This window comes from Mytilus californianus, unplaced genomic scaffold, assembly GCF_021869535.1.
Source record: "Mytilus californianus isolate M0D057914Y unplaced genomic scaffold, xbMytCali1.0.p SCAF_5, whole genome shotgun sequence".
Lineage (NCBI taxonomy): Eukaryota > Metazoa > Mollusca > Bivalvia > Mytilida > Mytilidae > Mytilus > Mytilus californianus.
The window spans coordinates 62703933-62726805 of record NW_026262701.1 but is presented as its reverse complement, the minus strand read 5'-3'; positions in this window follow the sequence as shown (position 1 = coordinate 62726805).

The following is a 22873-nucleotide window of genomic DNA, read 5'->3' as shown; positions in this document are numbered from 1 at the left end:
CGTTAATCAGTACGTGTTTGCATAGAAAATCAAAGCTATTTACATCAGTAAACCATTCGATAAGCGTTAACCTCATCAAACCGATAGAAGTGGTTCAAATAAAGGAAATTACAACTTTCTTTATCTTATTTTGTCTTTGCTCTTCGCTTCGGTGGTACCCTATTTCCGGTGGCGATGCTACACAATGTTTAACGCTGATTTCATATCATCTATTTTTACGTCTTTATTTTGATGGGACGTGTTCGTATTGGATACTGCATCGCGCTTGGTAAGCGAACGCCGTCATCTTGATGCGTCAAAGGTTTTACTGCCGAACAGATGGTCCATGTACCACATTAAAAAAAATAACCCCTCTTTGCCATTTAACAATTTTTCTACGATGAAAGAAAATCTTTCATGATTATTGTTAATATTGATTCATTTATTTCATCCGCATAACACATGACCCCAAGGGTGGTCTTGGATATATACATTTGTAGTTCAAATCATATCTAGATATGGATACCTTTCATCTTTTCACAATAAACTAATAGGAGTTTCAACCTTTCATAATAAAGTAATATCAATTCCAACGATTCGTAATGATCTATATGAAAAATGGTTTACTCAGTATTGCGTAACAGCACGTTATTGCGCAACAGCAAGGTATTGCGCAACATCATGGTTTTTGCGAAATTGCAAGAAATCTTAAATTGAAAATAATACAAATCTGTTAACAAATTTCAATGGGGATTAAATTAAAGACTTCATTTGTTGGGGTTCTTACCGTTCAGGAATTGGGGGCAAAAAAGTGGGGAACAATGATTTTCTGGTTTCCAGACAATTCCTTGAGTTTAAGTCTTTTGAACTCTATAAAATTGTACCACAAAGTTCTGAAAACTGATATACTCAGTAGTGCGCAACAGCACGATATTGCGCAACAACAAGAAATCTTAAATTGAAAATAAATACAAATCTCTTAAAAATTTTCAATGAGGATTAGTTTAAAGACTTGAATTGAATAGGTTCTTATCGTGTATTTGATTATGATATTGGGCCCCGTTTGAAATTGGTCCACATTGAGGTCCAAAGGGTCCAAAATTAAACTTTGTTTGATTTCATCAAAAACTGAATCTTTGTGGCTTTATGCCGGATATGCTGAATCTAACCGTGTATTTGGATATTGGACCGTAATAGGTAAATGCCTAATTTCAAATTTTTATGTTCTTTGACCACATTCATCCTGTATCAAAAACCTATGCTGTGTCAAAAATTTGATCACAATCAAAATTCAGATCTTTATCAAGCTTGAGTGTTGTCTCTTTACTGGCCCCTGCTTTTCAGGACTCGACCTCTGCGGTCGTATCAAGCTACGCCCGGCGAATCATTTTATTTATATTGTTGGAGGTGGTGTGCTTTGAATAGTTATACACTGACACAAGGCTATAATTCATAAAAACTTGAATCTGTGGAACTTTTATCACGAAAAATGGTATATTACCATGCCACTGACATTCAAATTGAATGTAAATATGCTGGTTAAAATTCCAGTTTGGTACTTCAATCAAGACATTAAATCCGAAGCCCCATGTACAGGGACATGTCACTCCCTGTGCATGTAAAAGACACCTTCTGCAGATTTCGATAAGAGTAGGCTCTTTGGGGCCGCTGCAGTGGCAAATTTGTTAGGGACCCCAAAATTTATTCGTTGGCAGTGACACTCTAAATTGCAGACGTTGAAGTTATATACATTACTTGTTGTTATGTTATACTACTGTCTCAGATTAGGTTGAAAGTTGGCGCGCCTGTCAAAACGTTTAAACCCGCTGCATATTTTATATGCCCCTGTCCTAATTAGTCATGAGTCTGTTGTTCAGTGGTTGTCGTTTGTTGGTGTGGTTCATATGTGTTTTTCGTTTCTCGTTTTTTATATTATATAGATTAGACCGTTGGTTTTCCTGTTTGAATTGTTTTACACTGGTCATTTTGGAGGCTTTATAGCTTGCTGTTCGATGTGAGCCAAGGCTCCGTGTTGAAGGCCGTACTTTAACCTATAATTGTTAACTTAAAATACATTGTTACTTGGATGGAGAGTTGTCTCATTGGCACTCCTACCACATCTTATTTATATATGTAAATAACCGACGGATTCATGGTCACCTTTGAACTTTTTTCGAACAAAATCGTTGACATCAGATATGCCTGAATTTTATACGTTTGAGTTTTTTCCAAGATGCAAGAAGCATCTTTTTAATTGTTATGTCTCAATTCTCATTTTGGGACATTTATACTTGAAATGATATCTTTTATGTTTATTTGCGTCATTATACCCGTTTATTCGTTGGTTGCTTACTTTATTTACATGGTACAGGTCTGATGAGTTAAACCTATTTTAAAAGAGTTTGTTTAAATTTTGTTCTTTTGTTGTGATGCAACACTGTCCCAGGTTACAGGGAGGGTTTGGATCCAGCAAATACTTTTAACCTCGCTGCATATATACTATATGTACCGGTCCCAAAGTCATAAGCCTGTAATGTTAGCGGTTGTCGCTTGTTGCTGTGTGTTATATTTGTTTTTCGTTAATTGTGTTTTAAATAAATCTGGCTGTTGGTTTGTCCCGTTTGAATGTTTTACACTAGTCAAATGGGGTCATTTAGAGCTTACTTTGCGGTGCGAGTCAAGGCTCCATGTTGAAAGCCGTACTGTGACTTATAATTGCTTATATTTACTATTGTAGGTCTTGAATGGAGAGTTGTCTCATTGGCAATGTGCCACATCTTATTTTTAAATATTTCCATGTGAGTATTTTATTCATTCCAATGTTTAAATTAATTGACCATCAATATAATTGTGTTAGTCCAATTTCAAATTGTTCTATAAAGAACACACAAGATAAACAGCATATGAATATAGTAAGCTGCCATTTATTGTCAAACTCTAACAAGCTAATACCAGAGAGCCAAATTTTGAAAAAAAAATCCCATGATCCTTTGAAACAAAGCATTCTGGGAGTCAATATTTACGCCTTCAAGCAGTTTACGCCTGTAACAAAAATTACGCCTGGCTTATTTTAATACTGTTTTCTACGCCCGTCGCTTCCATGAATGTATGTTTCCATTTCTTGAACGCCTGGATCTAGACACGTAACTACCACTTACGCCTGGTTTACGCCAGATTTCCAGGCGTAATACGCCTCAAAACTTCGTACGGGTATTTCTGTCTGGATGTTACTAATTAATAAAATATTATTCCATTAAATGTATCCCTCACAATATAGAAGTACTGGTCTGCCCATTAGAATGTCAAATCTTTATGCAAATATTAGTGCAAAAACAAACAGAAATATATAATAAAATAAGAGGTGCACAATGGCATTATATGGTAAAGAATATGAGAAAGTTTTATCAAATTTTAATATGTGGTTTAAAAGGTCAGTTGCAGATACAAAATGGGACCCTCCCCCTAAGACAATGGCTATAAGTCTCTGTGTTTGGGGACAAATGATTTTGACTAAAAACCAAATAGGACTGATGCACAATGGCATTACCGGTATATGATTAAGAATCTGAGAAAGTTTCATTTCATTATGATAAGTGGTTGAGGAACTGAATTATAGGACCGACTCCCACATCACTATATTCCTCCGCTTTACAAAGCAGGGGTATAATGTTTTCTAAACATAAAAAACAAGCAGTCTATATCTGATAATACATGAAGTATTTCTTTATGTTCGTTTTCTTTTTCTGTAATTCGATTCAGTTCTGTTTTCCTTATCAGCCTATTATTTACCCTGATTGAGAAAGTGTGATGACAAAACATAACATATATATCCAATATTATAATAAAATTGAGAAGTCAGTATGGTCTTGTTTATATGATGAATACTCTAAAAACGATTTATCAAGAACAATTTAACATGTTTAACACACCTTAAGTGATCCTACCAAGTTTCATCCAATTATGGTAAAAGATGCATGCATGAGAAAGAGTAATGATCAACTTCTGTAACAGACCAACAGACATAGGCAGACTGCACAAGACCCTCACATTATATATATATATATATATATATATTTATATATATATATATATATACAAGTCTAAATTGAAAACAACGTTCAAACCTATGATTGCGTTGGATAAAAACCGCAATTTTTATACGTGTGCATGCAAAACAAATTTCTTGTTAGAGGGGTCTAAATACAGCACAAACAACATTTTCCAAAAGACCAAAAAAGTGAAAAAGTATATTTTAACAAAACGCATTTGACTAACAGGACGAACAACAAATGTTCTTAAACCCTGCTGACTGCCATTGGCGATTGCCAAATAAACGGATCACCGATGTAATAAATGGATCTTAATTATAAATTAAATACTAAACAGAAAACAATAAACTTGCGGAAAAGATGGTATACCGCAAGCAAAAGGTGCAAAGTTTTTGTACACCATATCCGGATTTCGACAATTAATGTCTCTTCAGTGATGTTAGGAATCGAAACGGTATTTGGAAAGCCATACAATTTACCTCAATTTGGGATAGACTCTTGCATTTTGAGGAGTCAAAATAGGATGAACGGATCATATAAACCCGAAGGCAAATATAATACAAGCCCAAACGAAAAAATATAAACAAGTCTAAATTGAAAACAACGTTCAAACCTATGATTGCGTTGGATAAAAACCGCAATTTTTATACGTGTGCATGCAAAACATATTTCTTGTTAGAGGGGTCTAAATACAGCACAAACAACATTTTCCAAAAGACCAAAAAAGTGAAAAAGTATATTTTAACAAAACGCATTTGACTAACAGGACGAACAACAAATGTTCTTAAACCCTGCTGACTGCCATTGGCGATTGCCAAATAAACGGATCACCGATGTAATAAATGGATCTTAATTATAAATTAAATACTAAACAGAAAACAATAAACTTGCGGAAAAGATGGTATACCGCAAGCAAAAGGTGCAAAGTTTTTGTACACCATATCCGGATTTCGACAATTAATGTCTCTTCAGTGATGTTAGGAATCGAAACGGTATTTGGAAAGCCATACAATTTACCTCAATTTGGGATAGACTCTTGCATTTTGAGGAGTCAAAATAGGATGAACGGATCATATAAACCCGAAGGCAAATATAATACAAGCCCAAACAAAAAATATAAACAAGTCTAAATTGAAAACAACGTTCAAACCTATGATTGCGTTGGATAAAAACCGCAATTTTTATACGTGTGCATGCAAAACAAATTTCTTGTTAGAGGGGTCTAAATACAGCACAAACAACATTTTCCAAAAGACCAAAAAAGTGAAAAAGTATATTTTAACAAAACGCATTTGACTAACAGGTCGAACAACAAATGTTCTTAAACCCTGCTGACTGCCATTGGCGATTGCCAAATAAACGGATCACCGATGTAATAAATGGATCTTAATTATAAATTAAATACTAAACAGAAAACAATAAACTTGCGGAAAAGATGGTATACCGCAAGCAAAAGGTGCAAAGTTTTTGTACACCATATCCGGATTTCGACAATTAATGTCTCTTCAGTGATGTTAGGAATCGAAACGGTATTTGGAAAGCCATACAATATACAAGTCTAAATTGAAAACAACGTTAAAACCTATGATTGCGTTGGATAAAAACCGCAATTTTTATACGTGTGCGTGTAAACAAATTTCTAGGTAGAGGGGTCTAAATACAGCACAAACAACATTTTCCAAAAGACCAAAATAGTGAAAAGGTATATTTTAACAAAACGCATTTGACTAACAGGTCGAACAACGGATGTTCTTAAACCCTGCTGACTGCCATTGGCGATTGCCAAATAAATTAATCACCAGTTCAAAATGGATCTTAATATTAATTTAATACCAAACAGAAAACAATAAACTTGTGGAAAAGATGGTTTACCACAAACATGAGGTGCAAAAATTTTTATACACCATATCCGGATTTCGACAATTAATGTCTCTTCAGTGATGTTAGGGATCGAAACGGTATTTGGAAGGCCATATAATTTACCTCAATTTAGGATAGACTCTTGAATTTTAAAGAGTCAAAAAAGGATGAACGGATCATATAAACCCGAAGGAAAATATAATACAAGCCCAAACGGAAAAATATAAACAAGTCTAAATTGAAAACAACGTTCAAACCTATGATTGCGTTGGATAAAAACCGCATATATATCAAATATACAAATGTTCCTTTATAATACTTTTAATACTTGTTAAGAGATTACTTGAATTAATAAGATTGTAATATTAATTTCTCACTTATAATCTTGGAAGGTCCTCGTGCCAGTCGGGGCATGTTTTATTTGATCATGGATCGATTGATTGATTTTTCTCAAACATTCTGAAAATGAGAGGTAGTAGGACTTTGTCATTGTTTTTCATACTAGTGCATAAAGGGAACTTGATTTGTCCAGCTACCTTATTCAACACGTCAAGTTTGAACTTTTATATTATTTAGAGCGTTAGAACATATACAATAGAAGTGCATATTGCCAGAATTTCGGTTTCTAAATTTTTCTATAAATGTGCGGATAGTGAACTTGGTCACTTTATGCCAAGTGACAAAAAGTCCAGTAGTTTACCTTTGTCATTGCACAGAGGTGTAAAAATGCATTGCTGATAATAGTTCATTTGAAAAATGGAATTTATCATGTGAAATCTTAATAAGTTACCTCCTTTTAATTTTGAAAAAAAAACTTAAGTTGTGAAGCTTTTAAGGTATACATTAACTGTATATGGCCTACTTTATAAAAACATGATTCATTGGTCAATGTTAATTTTGCTTGTTTGGTCTAGATCTGTTTTTCTGATAGTCTATAAAGAATAGTAGAACAATATTTGGTTAAGGAATGATAGTAAATTGACCACCAAAAAAATAAATTGGACCCAACTATGTTTCACTTCTCATTCCATGTCAATGTTCCTTTTTCTATGGCTAGCTATTATAAACTACATGTAACCGGTCACTTGAATGTCCATCCCTAAATAATTTAAAACAATAAAAAAGTATCGTATATAGTATAGAATATTCTGTACTACATACGATATATATTTTTGTTTTTAATCATTTATGGATAGAAATTCTATAGTATAGAATACTCTGTACTACATACGATATATATATATTTTTAATCATTTATGGATAGAAATTCAAGTGACAGTATACCCATTTAAAAATAAGATGTGGCACATTGCCAATGAGACATCTCTCCATCCAAGACCTACAACAGTAAATATAAGCAATTTTAGGTCACAATACGGCTTTCAACATGGAGCCTTGACTCGCACCGCAAAGTCATCTATAAATGACCCCATTTGACTAGTGTAAAACATTCAGACGGGACAAACCAACAGCCAGATTTATTTAAAACACAATTAACGAAAAACAAGTATAACACACAACAACAAGCGACAACCACTAACATTACAGGCTCCTGACTTTGGGACCGGTTCATATAGTATATATGCAGCGAGGTTAAAAATATTTGCTTGATCCAAACTCTCCCTGTAACCTGGGACAGTGTTGCATCACAACAAAAGAACAAAATTCATACAACTCTTTTAAAATAGGTTTAACTTATCAGACCTGTACCATGTAACATAAAGTAAGAAACCAACGAATAAACGGGTATGCTGACGCAAATAAACATAAAACATATCATTTCAAGTATAAATGTCCCAAAATGAGAATTGAGACATAAAAATTAAAAAGATGCTTCTTGCATCCTAAACGTATAAAATACAGGCATAGCTGAGGTCAACGAATTTGTTTGAAAAAAGTTAAAAGGTGACCATGAATCCGTCGGTTATTTACATATATAAATAAGATGTGGTAGGAGTGCCAATGAGACAACTCTCCATCCAAGTAACAATGTATTTTAAGTTAACAATTATAGGTTAAAGTACGGCCTTCAACACGGAGCCTTGGCTCACACCGAACAGCAAGCTATAAAGCCTCCAAAATGACCAGTGTAAAACAATTCAAACAGGAAAACCAACGGTCTTATCTATATAATATAAAAAACGAAAAACGAAAAACACATATGAACCACACCAACAAACGACAACCACTGAACAACAGACTCATGACTAATTAGGACAGGGCATATAAAATATGCAGCGGGTTTAAACGTTTTGACAGGCGCGCCAACTTTCAACCTAACCTTAGACAGTAGTATAACATAACAACATGAAATGTATATAACTTCAACGTCTGCAATTTAGAGTGTCACTGCCAACATATAAATTTTGGGGTCCCTAACAAATTTTGGCACTGCAGCGGCCCCAAAGAGCCTACTCTTAACGAAATCTGCAGAAGGTGTCTTTCACATCCAAAGGGAGTGACATGTCCCTGTACATGGGGCTTCGGATTTAATGTCTTGATTGAAGTACCAAACTGGAATTTTAACCAGCATATTTACATTCAATTTGAATGTCAGTGGCATGGTAATATACCATTTTTCGTGATAAAAGTTCCACAGATTCAAGTTTTTATGAATTATAGCCTTGTGTCAGTGTATAACTATTCAAACCACACCACCTCCAACAATATAAAGAAAATGATTCGCCGGGCGTAGCTTGATACGACCGCAGAGGTCGAATCCTGAAAAGTAGGGGCCAGTATAGAGACAACATTCAAGCTTGATAAAGATCTGAATTTTGATTGTGATTAAATTTTTGACACAGCATAGGTTTTTGATACAGGATGAATGTGGTCAAAGAACTTAAAAATTTGAAATTAGGCATTTACCTATTACGATCCAATATCCAAATACACGATTAGATTCAGCATATCCGGCATAAAGCCACAAAGATTCAGTTTTTGATGAAATCAAACAAAGTTTAATTTTGGACCCTTTAGACCTCAATGTGGACCAATTTCAAACGGGGCCCAATATCATAATCAAATACACGATAAGAACCTATTCAATTCAAGTCTTTAAACTAATCCCCATTGAAAATTTTTAAGAGATTTGTATTTATTTTCAGTTTAAGATTTTTTGTTGTTGCGCAATATCGTGCTGTTGCGTACTACTGAGTATATCAGTTTTCAGAACCTTGTGGTACAATTTTATAGAGTTCAAAAGACTTAAATTCAAGGAATTGTTTGGAAACCAGAAAATCATTGTTCCCCACTTTTTTGCTCCTAATTCCTAAACGGTAAGAACCCCAACAATTGAAGTCTTTTAATTAATCCCCATTGAAATTTGTTAACAGATTTGTATTCATTTTCAATTGAAGATTTCTTGCAATTGCGCAAAAACCATGATGTTGCGCAATACCTTGCTGTTGCGCAATAACGTGCTGTTACGCAATACTGAGTAAACCATTTTTCATATACATCATTACGAATCGTTGGAATTCATATTACTTTATTATGAAAAGTTGAAACTCATATTAGTTTATTGTGAAAAGTTGAAAGGTATCCATATCTAGATATGATTTGAACTATATTTCTAAGACCACCCTTGGGGTCATGTGTTATGCGGATGAAATAAATGAATCAATATTAACAATAATCATGAAAGATTTTCTTTCATTGTAGAAAAATTGTTAAATGGCAAAGAGGGGTTATTTTTTTAAATGTGGTACATGGACCATCTGTTCGGCAGTAAAACCTTTGACGCATCAAGATGCCAAGCGCGATGCAGTATCCAATACGAACACGTCCCATCAAAATAAAGACGTAAAAATAGATGATATGAAATCAGCGTTAAACATTGTGTAGCATCGCCACCGGAAATAGGGTACCACCGAAGCGAAGAGCAAAGACAAAATAAGATAAAGAAAGTTGTAATTTCCTTTTTTTGAACCACTTCTATCGGTTTGATGAGGTTAACGCTTATCGAATGGTTTACTGATGTAAATAGCTTTGATTTTCTATGCAAACACGTACTGACAAACGATAAGATGTTGTGCTTTACTTCAAAATTGTCCACTTGGTATCTAGAAATTTCAAGATGGATCGTCTTTCGTCGCCCCTCTTGTCAAATATAGAACTGTTTTCCACTATTTTTCCAGATGAATTTTAAGATTATGCAACTGTGGTATTATATTTTCCTATAAATTTCCTAACAAAAAGATGTTATTTAAAGAATATGGATCAAATTTAAACATAAGAATGTGTTGGTATGATTGTCAATGAGACAACTCTCTATCCAAGACCTAAACTCCTAAAGTATTAAATATAAGCAAGTATAGGTCACAGTACGGCCTTCAACGTGGAGCCTCGACTCACACCGTTTTTCGTTTATCGTTTTTTATATAAATCTGGCCGTTGGTTTGTCCCGTCTCAATTGTTTTACACTAGTCATTTAGGGCCATTTATAGCTTACTTTGCAGTGTGAGTCAATGCGCCACGTTGAAGACCGTAAGTTGTAGCCTATAATTGCTTATACTTATTACTTTAGGTCTTGGATGATGAACTGTCTCATTGGCAATCATACCACATATTCTTATCTTTATATCAGTATTCGACACAGCTGGGAAGTTATGTTTTGAATAATGTATTGTACATATCATAATGTTATGATTTTTTTATGTCATTATACTACTTACATCAGAATGTCGTTAAATGTAATTGGATACCCTGCATTTATCATGCTTTCCAATAAAATAAGGTAAAATTGCTGAAAGACCCCCTCAGTTTCAGCATTTTAAAATTAATCCTAGGGACTAAAAAAATATTCTGGAACAGTCTAACTTATTATTAACCTTTGTTAGTCTTGTACTTTTTTGAATTTTGGATCATTTCTATGTTTCGAAGTGTACAGTGGCGTCCATTTTGCTGAACTACATTTGTAGTATACATTATTGTTGAGGGAAAAGCTCAAGCCCGCCTCTGGTTGCGGGATTTCTCGTTGCATTGAAGACCATTGTCGGCCTTGAGCTGTTTTCTGCTCTTTGGTCGGGTTGTTGACCCCGTTTCCATTTTCTATTCTATTATTTATTTGGGAAAATAATCAATGATCCATACTATTAGACAGTAGTAGAACAATTGCTGTTAAATAGCATAATTGGATTAAAGAAATACTCTGTTAAATTTTCCTGAAAGACTCTCAGACTTTGTATAGAGTGAAAATAATTCTACATGTAGCAACCATTCATATTATCAACCATTAATGTCACAAACGTTAAGGTAATCATTCAATATTAAAAGATGGAATTCCAACTTTGGAAAAAGACTCTTAAGACCCTTATTTGTTGGAATAGTATACCTTAGAAATATTACAAGTTTGTTAACAAAATAACAACAACAGCTGTATATAGCGAATGATTATATTTCCAAAATTAAATGGATTTTTTTATTTTGATGTCAAATATGCAGGACACCAAAATTCAAATAATGATTCAGCCGTATTTTTCTCACAGGTTAGCCGGACAAGAATATGGACGGATTTTGAAAATGACCCATATACCGCCTTGCTTGCTACGCGGCTGTATTATAAGTTTTATTAAACGAGATAATGTATTCATGAATAGGTAAACGATAAATGTAGGTGACTATAGACAAAATGTGTCTTAGCAATGGCGGCCATGACGAGCACATCGGATATGATTTCTGTCTCAATTCGTTCAGCAATTGCTCCAATTTAAAATTGGAATGCACAGGTGACAGGTGATGGATATAACACTCATGCATTTCCTAACTAAGGTGTGATAATAAAGAAATTTGAATATTTACCTTTAAAATATAATTATTTGCCTGGCTTCCAGACAGGATAGAGTTGTACGCAAAATATACACTGAGACCACGTGGTTAAAATATCAAGCCCTGCCGACAGATTTTAGACCAAGTTGACTTTCAACAAGTGAACTTGCAATATTTTGAAATCAAGTTTATGTGTGAAAAGTACACTTAGTTAGATACAAACAATACAAGTATACTTTCAGTAAATGAGAAAGATGAGAAACAACTCGGCAAGTAAACATTATTAGCAAGGAAAGTGAACAAAAACAACACCACAAGATGAGAATATACATTTTGTTCACTTTGTTTATATAAACTTGTTCAGAAGAAGTTAACAAGTGTACTTTCGGAAAGTCGGAAAGTTTAGAAAATAACTCCACTTGTAAACAAAATGAAGTATACAAGGTTTGTTGCAATGCAACTATCAGACTAGGTGTATGTTACAAGTGAACAAAGACCATGTACACAAGGCGAGTCTATACTTTTTGTTCACTTTGTCAAAGTAAACTTGTTCAGAAGAAGTTAACAAGTGCACTTTCGGAAAGTCGGAAAGTTTAGAAAATAACTAAACAAGTACACAAAATTAAGTTCACAAGGTTTGTTATAATGCAACTTTACCACTTCTTTTTGTCAACAAGTTGACCTGAGAACTGATCAACTCGTGACTATTATAAGCTTCCATACAAAATAACCCATGATTCCGACTTATTTGCAACAAAACAACTAAATTTCTGGTGTACCATATGTGCTTCCATACTATTGTGTTTACCAATGATGATAATCCCAAAAGTAAACGAAAATCAAATTCAACAATTAGACGTGATAACAAAAGACTGCGGGAATATAACGAAAACTGTACAAATAATTGTGATATAGTAACGATACAATCTGATAATGATGTTCAGTCTATAAATAGTGCAGATATGTGTATTGAAGATCAATGTGAAATGGACATTGCAAATATCCCGAAAGGCACCTCAACAACAGGTGAAATGCAATCAATCGAGAATATAAACATTGATTTGTGTATCAGATTTAGGTAAATCCCCACGATTATTGGAATGTGTCAAAAATAAAGAAGTTGACAATGTAAATAAAGATAACAACAAATGTAGCGTGGTGAATATTGAAGATAATAATGCAGATAAAAAACATGATTTACTTTCTAAATTGATGTTCCGTAAAACAGTAGACAATTGTAGCAGATCTTCCGTTACAAACTCTTGTGATGAAAACAAAGTTTCCAGTGATAAAGCTATAAGTACAGACGAATGTAAATCAGACAAAAGTGATATGCACAACGTTGATAATGCGTCTAGTGAAGGAAAGTCGGACTTGTTCTCTAAATTTGTGTTGAAAAGAAGTATATAATTTTCAGATGAAGATAAACTGATCGGGAAAATTGAATAAACTGGTCGACTTATAATATTTAGTATGCACCGAAAGGAATACGAAGAACTCATTTATGGTGATCGCTATTAATTACCGGAAATTCAATAAAGTTTTGACAGAAGATTTCAATGATGTTCGGAGTACGAAATTTATGAATGATGAAGTGAACCAGGCAATACTGATGATGATTGAATATGCTGAAAATAAAAAAACTGTAAATAATGTGTTAATAAATTTTTTGTGAGTATATGAGTACGAATCTGTAAAATTGAGTGTATGATAGTTTTTATTATTTAGAAGACCTTATGACTTTTTGTAGAATTGACTGAAGTCTCATAAACAGTGTTTCGTATTCATGAATATCAACGATTTTGATCGCGACTTTGCATGGTGGAATGGAACCCAACCCCGTACGAACAATTGATTTAATCGTTTTGCTTTTCGTCTTTTCACTGATAAAAAAAGACTTTTATCAGTAATTTTTATTTTTAACTTTTATTTAGTATTCTGTGTAGGTTTCTAAATTAAGTTGAATGAGTGATCTGCATGTGAGATAAGAGTGAGGTAGACTGATAGTATAGGGACTTGATGTTTTTGATATTGAAGTTGTAAATTGATGGTGAAGATGATAGATATATGTGCAATAAAATTCTATCAAGATAAAAAAAATATATTTACAATATTTTAACATTATAATCACATATATGTTAAGTAAAGCATGATTTGTGGCAATAATAATAATAACAACAAGTGAAATACAAAGAAGAATAAATAGTACTTTATATAAATTTTTGGTGAATGGCCCGGAATTAATAAAAAGAAAAACATTAAATAAAAAGAAAAAATATGGTGGAATCCAAATGCCAGACTTAAAAGAAAAGATAAATGCTATGTGGTTGCAAAAATTATGTGATATAATGAAAGGGAAACAAACAATTTGGAAAAATATATACACATACTTTTTAGGAATAACAACGAAGAATAAATACCGGAACTGGCAGAAAATAAATATGTACATACAGATCAATTAGGAAATAACCTGAAAAAAAATAAAAGAACTATATATACAGTATAAAAATAAAATAAAATTAACAGAGAATACTACTTTAAAAGGAATATATTATGAAATCATTGGACAAAATAAAAATTCAATAAGAGTAGAAGAAGAAAATAAAGAAATAGATTTCACGAATGTATGGATAAAAATAGTTAATATTAAGAATAATATACATAGAGAATTTTTATATAAAATAATACATAAAGCTTTACTCACCGGAGAAAAGCAATTAGAAAGAAGATTAAGAAATATGGAACCGGAATGCAGATATTGCTTGAAACCTTTGATCACCTCTTTATAAAGTGTAGAGAACTACAAACATTTAGAACATGCGTGACAGAAAATGAACAGACGAAAGACCCTAATTTCCAGATAAATTTAAAAACTCTTCTACTAGGAGATATCAATAATGAATCAATATCAATTATTTATGGATATACACATACAATTTGGACATGTAGACATTTTAAAGAAGAACTAAATTTATATAGACTACAGATGAAATAGCACAAAGATAAAGATATTTATGAGAAATACAATTAGAAAAATAGGAAGAAATAAGGCCATTCCAAAGAGAAATAACTCAAAGGATACAAGATAGCAATGAAAGTAAATAAAGGCAATACAAATATTATTAGAAAATAAAATTCAAGAACGGGATTGGGAGACTACTTTGTTAGAGTCTGACTCTAATAGGGTGATATACCCGTTTAGTCTCCGCAATACACATGGTCTATTTTGGAAATAACCAAACTATATACAAAGGTGGAAATGAGACAAGAAGAAAACAAAGAGTACATCAGTGTGGATGTCGCCACGCTATACTACAAAACGGAACAGAAAACTAGACGGACAACAGAAAAAAAAACGACAATAAGAACAACATTTAATTTATTCAAATTTATTTGTTAAAATATTGTTCGTTAAAGATAAGATAAGACTAATAATATGTTTTCATTGCAGGATTGAAATATTGAAAAAATTTCTCATAGAACACGATGATGATTTAAAGTGAACAAAAGCCATCTATCAATCAGCCATAAAAAATAGGCAAGATGATAGATGAGAAAACATCTTTATTTTTCAAATTATAAATTTCAAATATTATAAATAAGATATGTTGTCTATTTTTGTCTTCTATGCAGTATGTAAGCACACTCTCAGCACTTCAAACTAACATTCTCAACCACTACGGTTGTATATTGTATTAAGATCAAATTGATTTTTCAAATATATAAGGTATTGGCCAGTTCACACCAATCTGAGTGTTGAGAAAGAAGAAAAAAAATAATTATAATTACAATATTATCTATTATCAAGATAAAAAATATCTGTGTATTTACAACATTATCATTTACTAATCGAATATAATTCGTTAAACATGTCAGTGAGTGGAATTTCACCTAGACAGACGTGTTTACGATGTCCCGTACTAATAAGGTAAAACTCTTATAATGTCTGACGATGGACGTGAATCACACCAACAACAGCCCGTATTATCCTGTGATATATTTACCATTTTACATAATAATATACTTGAACATCAAACCGCCGACTGGGTTTTATCTACTCGGAATGGAAACTTCAAGCTGATAGTAAAATGGACACCTGGGAAGATAGCGGAAAGAGAGAGGTCGACATTTTTACCACCTAAAAAGAAGTCATCAAAGTCCCGTTCTGAAAGGAATAACCGCAGACTAAGGGCATTTTTGGCTAAGAAGTCAGAGTCAACAACAGAGATTGGAACTCCCGCTATAAACATTGACAACGACAATGCAGAAACTGGTGAGATAGGCATTACCGCTCAATCCACAGAGACAGATTCGGCAACGCACTCACCGGCTGAGCTAGAATCTAATATAGATGAAGCGCCTCCACCACCAACAGCCTTACCATCGCCAAAAGGTCCCGCTTGCTCTGCGGGTGCCGAGAGTCAATCGACGACAACCGGTAGAGAAGGAAAGGAGGGGAGAGAATGATACAAAAAGTCACGCTAGACCTTCCACAAAAGACCTACTTACTTGAAGTGGAAGGAGAAACAACGATTTTGTTAGCCAATTGTGACGACCTAAAACCAGGAGGGCAGATAACGAAACAAGACAAGGGAAGCTCTTTATAAAGAGGTCAAGAGAAGCCACGACCATTGGTTAGATATCAGAGATAAGAAGAACTTTCTCTACTCAGAACAACGAGTCAAAGATATAGAAAAGATAACTAGAAAGAATAATTTGTATTTGAATTTATATAAATAAAGGGCGAGATAAGCCCAGGCCTTTACTCTGTTATACATTTGTTTTGTTATATAAGGCACATCTTGTGTGTTTTTGCACATGTTTTCATCAGGAATACCAATGACTGTAGTAGAAAAATATTTTAAAGTAAATCTGAAATTTACTGCAAAAAATTGCTGAAACAATTATTGTATATAAACCTTCAAAATCAAAAACTTTAATGGAATTTGATCGTTTGAAATTTACAAAATCTTCAAACAATTTGGCTTACAGAACTAAGAAAAAAAGGAAATTTGTTTGACAAATTTTTTTTCTTTCTATAAAGAAAAGCATTAAAATTAAGTATGGGACGATTACCCTTGGAACGAATTGACATATCAACATTATAATACGTAGTGTTGATTTCTCTCCCCACGACATTAAATGCCACTGTCAGCAGACGCTAAATTCAATGTTTTGATTGATTGATTGATTGATTGATTGATTGATTGGTGTTTAACGCCAGTTTCTAGCTATTATAGTTTTTAAGATATTAGACAAAAACGCAAAAAATGGTAAAAAATTGTCCTTAAAGGGCAGTAACTCTAACAAGGAGTCGTCTGGCGATTTCGTGCATGTTGATTTGTTTGTAGATCTTTTCTTGCTGATCATTTATGCGTTTCAAGTTTTTCTCTATCTCTCATGGATTTCAAGATAATAGACAAAAAACATTTTAGAAATGTAAAATTTGTCATTAAAGGGCAATAACTTCTATAAAAAGTCGTTTGACAGTTTTGACGTAAATAGAGAATAGGTAGAGCTCAACATTCTGAACATTTCTGCCCTTGTCATCTTTTCTCTATAGCTGTTAAAATAAGAGAAAAAAATCTTGCATTTTACCCTTGTGTTCTTATTTAGCCATGTCAGCCATGTTGGTTGGCAGGCGGGGTCATCGGACACATTTTTAAAACTAAATACCCCAATGATGATTGTGGCCAAGTTTGGTTAAGTTTGGCCCAGTAGTTTCAGAGGAGAAGATTTTTGTACAAGTCAACAGATGATGATGGACAATAGTGTAACATCACAACATAGAACGACACACTATAAAATATCAATCGAAATAGCTTAACTCATTCAAAAGACATATTAACAAAAACAAGTGAACATACACTGAACGAATAAATTTGATCTATGACACCATGTAAATACAAAATTAATAAAACAAGGGGGTTAGATGTTTAACAATATCAGAAAGACAACCATAACCTTGGACAAAATGCCGCCAAATAAAATAACGTACACAGGTAAATAAAAATAATTTTGTTGTAAGGTAAACATGGAGTACGGAAATAATTTTTACAAAATAATTTTGTTGTTCCTAGTACGAGAACAAAAGGGAAAATTTATCGTCATACTAAACACTTATCAAAGGTGGTATATATAAACTAGAGTCTCTAAAGAGCCTGTATCGCTCACCTTGGTCTATGTGCATATTAAACAAAGGACACAGATGGATTCATGACAAAATTTGTGTTTTGGTGATGGTGATGTGTTTGTAGATCTTACTTTACTGAACATTCTTGCTGCTTACAATTATCTCTATCTATAATGAACTTGGCCCAGTAGTTACAGTTGAAAATATTTTGTAAAAATTTACAAAAATTTACAAAATTTATCAAAATTGTAAAAAATTTACTATAAAGGGCAATAACTCCTTAAGGGGTCAATTGACAATTTTGGTCATTTGACTTATTTGTAGATCTTACTTTGCTGTACATTATTGCTGTTTACAGTTTATCTCTATCTATAATAATATTCAAGATAATAACCAAAAGCTGCAAAATTTTCTTAAAATTACCAATTCAGGGGCAGCAACCCAACAACGTGTTGCCTGATTGGTCTGAAAATTTCAGGGCAGATAGATCTTGACCTTATGAACAAATTTACCCCATGTCAGATTTGCTCTAAATGCTTTGGTTTCAGAGATATGAGCCAAAAACTGCATTTTACCCTATGTACTATTTTTTAGTCATGTCGGTCATCTTGGTTCTCGGGCGGGGTCATCGGACACATTTTTTAAACTAGATACCCTAATGATGATTGTGGACAAGTTTGGTTAAATTTGTCTTAGTAGTTTCAGAGGAGAAGATTTTTGTAAAAGATTACAAAAATTTACTAAAAATGGTTAAAAATTGACTATAAAGGGCAATTACTCCTTAAGGGGTCAACTGACCATTCTAGTCAAGTTGACTTATTTGTAGATCTTACTTTGCTGAACATTATTGCTGTTTACAGTTTATCTCTATCTATAATAATATTCAAGATAATAACCAAAAACGGCAACATTTCCTTAAAATTACCAATTCAGGGGCAGCAACCCAACAACGGGTTGTCCGATTCATCTGAAAATTTCAGGGCAGATAGATCTTGACCTGATAAACAATTTTATCCATGTCAGGTTTGCTCTAAATGCTTTGGTTTCAGAGATATTAGCCAAAATCTACATTTTACCCCTCTGTTCTATTTTTAGCCATGGCAGCCATCTTGGTTGGTTGGCCGGGTCACCGGACACATTTTTTAAACTAGATACCCTAATAATGATTGTGGCCAAGTTTGGTCAAATTTGGCCCAGTAGTTTTTGAGAAGATTTTTGTTAAAGTTTACGGACGACGGACGACGGACGACGGACGCCAAGTGATGAGAAAAGCTCACTTGCCCCTTTGGGCCAGGTGAGCTAAAAATAGTGAGACTAGATATAACACTGAATAGGTAAACATTAAATAACAAAAATACATTACAAATTGTATCAACAGGTCAAATTAACACGAAAGTACACTTTTAGAGTACTCGCAGTTACTGAAAGCTAGTTAAAAGCCAAAAAACATTAATTATAAAAAATCATGCATCAGAGACTAAAATCAACTAAAACACATCCCAGGGATTTAGTGTTTTAACGTCATGGACAGTCAAAGAAGACATGACTTGTGCAATGCCAAAATAAAACTATCGACAGGCAGTAGGATAGTTAGGAGATAACCTGTTTATAAATATGTATAATGTAATATATAGATAGAGTAATCTCTATAAAGAAAATGAACAGTTCATATTTGTACTGGCGTTTAATACCTATTTATGACATAACTGTAGTCCCTCCCTCTGCAGTTTCAGAGAGCAAAAGCAGTATCGTCCGCATAAAGTATAATACAAAATTTAATGTACATAAATAAAGACTCTTGACATAAATTGTCAAAGTTGTCTGTGTTATTATATCGGAAAAATTCTTCTAAGTCATAAATAAGTGAAGATAGATTTTCATCTTGTTTTACACCCACGTTACAGCTCAAAATTCCAGAGACCTCATTACCTTTCTGCACATATGCTTTTTCATATTTTGGTACAGAGCATACAATAAATAACGGTAAATATTTTGCTCTTTATATTACATTTTTGCATTTTTTGTCAAAGTCCTGATCTTCATACAGTGTCAAATGCACTAAAATCTACAAAAGTACAATACAGTTATTTTTTTACCTAGAGAAAAATAAATACTAACTAACGTTAAACGCATACAATACAAAAATGTTATCAACTGAAGAAAATCCTCAACAGTACCCTGCCTGTGACTAGGATATAAGTTCAACATGATCTGCATAATTATTTAATCTGTTAATTCAAATGGCGAAAAACAAAATTTCTGAAACAAGAGCTTAAAGGTATTCCTCTATAAATTTCTTGATCGATCTGATTTGAATCCTTTATTTTTGAAAATTGCTATCATTATATCTATTGATCAGCACTCTAGTGCTAGATCAGTATCGACAATTAAGTTGAAAAGTATGATATACACGGGCATTAATTCATTCAGAGTACGTTTAAAGTATTCATTTAATGTATCGTGTACTACCTGCGGCCTTATTATTGTTTAAATTGGTCCATTAAAAAATCTTCAACATCATCCATGATGTTGTTAAAAAAATCCAAATCAGGCATTATGTCATTTTCTGTAAGATTATTTTCATTTCGCTGTTTGAAGTGATCATATAACGAAAGTATAGAAATATCGGAACAGTCATCAGTTTTTTTCTTAACCGTTCATAGTATTCAAGATGTACATACAAAATCTAAAGATCTTGTGGGTCATCAATTTTCGGAGTGTGCCACAAAGTCCTTAGTACAATTTCCCAAAATATACTTATTTTTCACATCTAAGTATTCGTGTACATCGGTCTGCTCTTGTCACATGAACATTCAATATAGAAATATTATCTTTTCGTGAATATAACAATTTAAAAGTCTGTTTGTGCTGGTTAAAAAATTAAAGATAAATATTTTTATAAAGTAGGTATCTTTTTTCAATTTCTTATACAATTTTAAGAAAAGGTCGTTTCGATTTTTGTACATATCTTGCGGTCTTCTCGATCTTTTCACATTCAATGTTTACATCGGAATAAGGTCCGTTTGAATTTGCTTAGTAAATTAATTTCAAAAGTGTTAATATCTATCGATTCCTTTGGAATGTTTTCCCGTATTTTCTCTGATCTAGCTGCATATATATATATATATATATATACATACAAGTCTAAATTGAAAACAACGTTTAAACCTGTGATTGCGTTGGATAAAAACCGCAATTTTTATACGTGTGCATGCAAAACAAATTTCTTGTTAGAGGGGTCTAAATAGAGCACAAACAACATTTTCCAAAAGACCAAAAAAGTGAAAAAGTATATTTTAACAAAACGCATTTGACTAACAGGTCGAACAACAAATGTTCTTAAACCCTGCTGACTGCCATTGGCGATTGCCAAATAAACGGATCACCGATGTAATAAATGGATCTTAATTAAAATTTTAATACTAAACAGAAAACAATAAACTTGCGGAAAAGATGATATACCGCAAACAAAAGGTGCAAAGGTTTTTGTACACCATATCCGGATTTCGACAATTAATGTCTCTTCAGTGATGTTAGGAATCGAAACGGTATTTGGAAAGCCATACAATTTATCTCAATTTAGGATAGACTCTTGAATTTTGAGGAGTCAAAATAAGATGAACGGATCATATAAACCCGAAGGCAAATATAATACAAGCCCAAACGAAAAAATATTAACAAGTCTAAATTGAAAACAACGTTCAAACCTATGATTGCGTTGGATAAAAACCGCAATTTTTATACGTGTGCATGCAAAACAAATTTCTTGTTAGAGGGGTCTAAATACAGCACAAATAACATTTTCCAAAAGACCAAAAAAGTGAAAAAGTATATTTTAACAAAACGCATTTGACTAACAGGTCGAACAACAAATGTTCTTAAACCCTGCTGACTGCCATTGGCGATTGCCAAATAAACGGATCAGCGATGTAATAAATGGATCTTAATTAAAATTTTAATACTAAACAGAAAACAATAAACTTGCGGAAAAGATGATATACCGCAAACAATATATATATATACGGATAATTAGCATGTTCCAGAGAGGTATACAGCCAGTAGAAAAATAAATTGAAGTTAGTACTACAAGAATTTATTCGCATAGCAACATTTTAAACTAATTTTACTCCAAGCTCCTATAGCCTGCTGTACTCGTCGTTTGCTATTTAAGGAGGGAAATGATAAAATTAAATGGAAGTTTTGTGTTTTTATTTCAATTTACATCTATTTTTACTATTCATCAGAACTTTTTCCCGTGAATTTATAATTGATAACGTCCTTGCTTTAACGGGACAAACATTGAAATGATCTAGTTTTCAGTGTTTACAGGGGAGGTAATATTTTGTCACAAGATTTCCCACTGTATTGTGTCGATATTAGGGACCATTCAATAATTATCTGAGGGATAGGCCGGTGCATATTGGGACAGAGCAAGTACTTTTTTGATTGATATATGTTTGGCAAGGCAAAATCATTTTTTCTAAAAAAAATAGTGGCAGAGCAGAAAGTTACAGAACACAATAATGTCATAGTGCATTTCTTTTAGACAATAAATGCAAATTTAAAAAATCGCACCCGCGCTTTCTCGATGATATTTTACAGTGGGGTGTACTACTTTTCGGACAAATTATATTAAAAATATATAAAACTTAATAAGCTCGAACTCAATGTATGGACTATTTTATGTTAAGGGGGTCTTGAGTTCCGTTTGACAGCTTCAGACATTCTTATTTTTCACCTTTTTGCAACTGGACTAAATGACTACATTACTTTAAAATTCATTATCTATTTTTTTACAGTGTAATGTCATTCCCTACTTGCTATTTGAGACATAAAACATGAAGAAATGAATGGAAAGGGGTATAAAAAAAATTTGCAAGTAATACACTGTCCACACTAGATTTGTAGACAACGAAAGTCATAGGACGATAGCTGTGTTCCCGGGCCATGTCGTGCTGCTATATGTTGGTTGATACAACAAAAAGACTTTGTTGTTAGTTGATCGTTTCGCCTGTCGTGAAAGTCAGAGAATGCAAGACATAGCGATTACTATCCGGCGGCGGCAGCGGCGTAAAATGTTGGT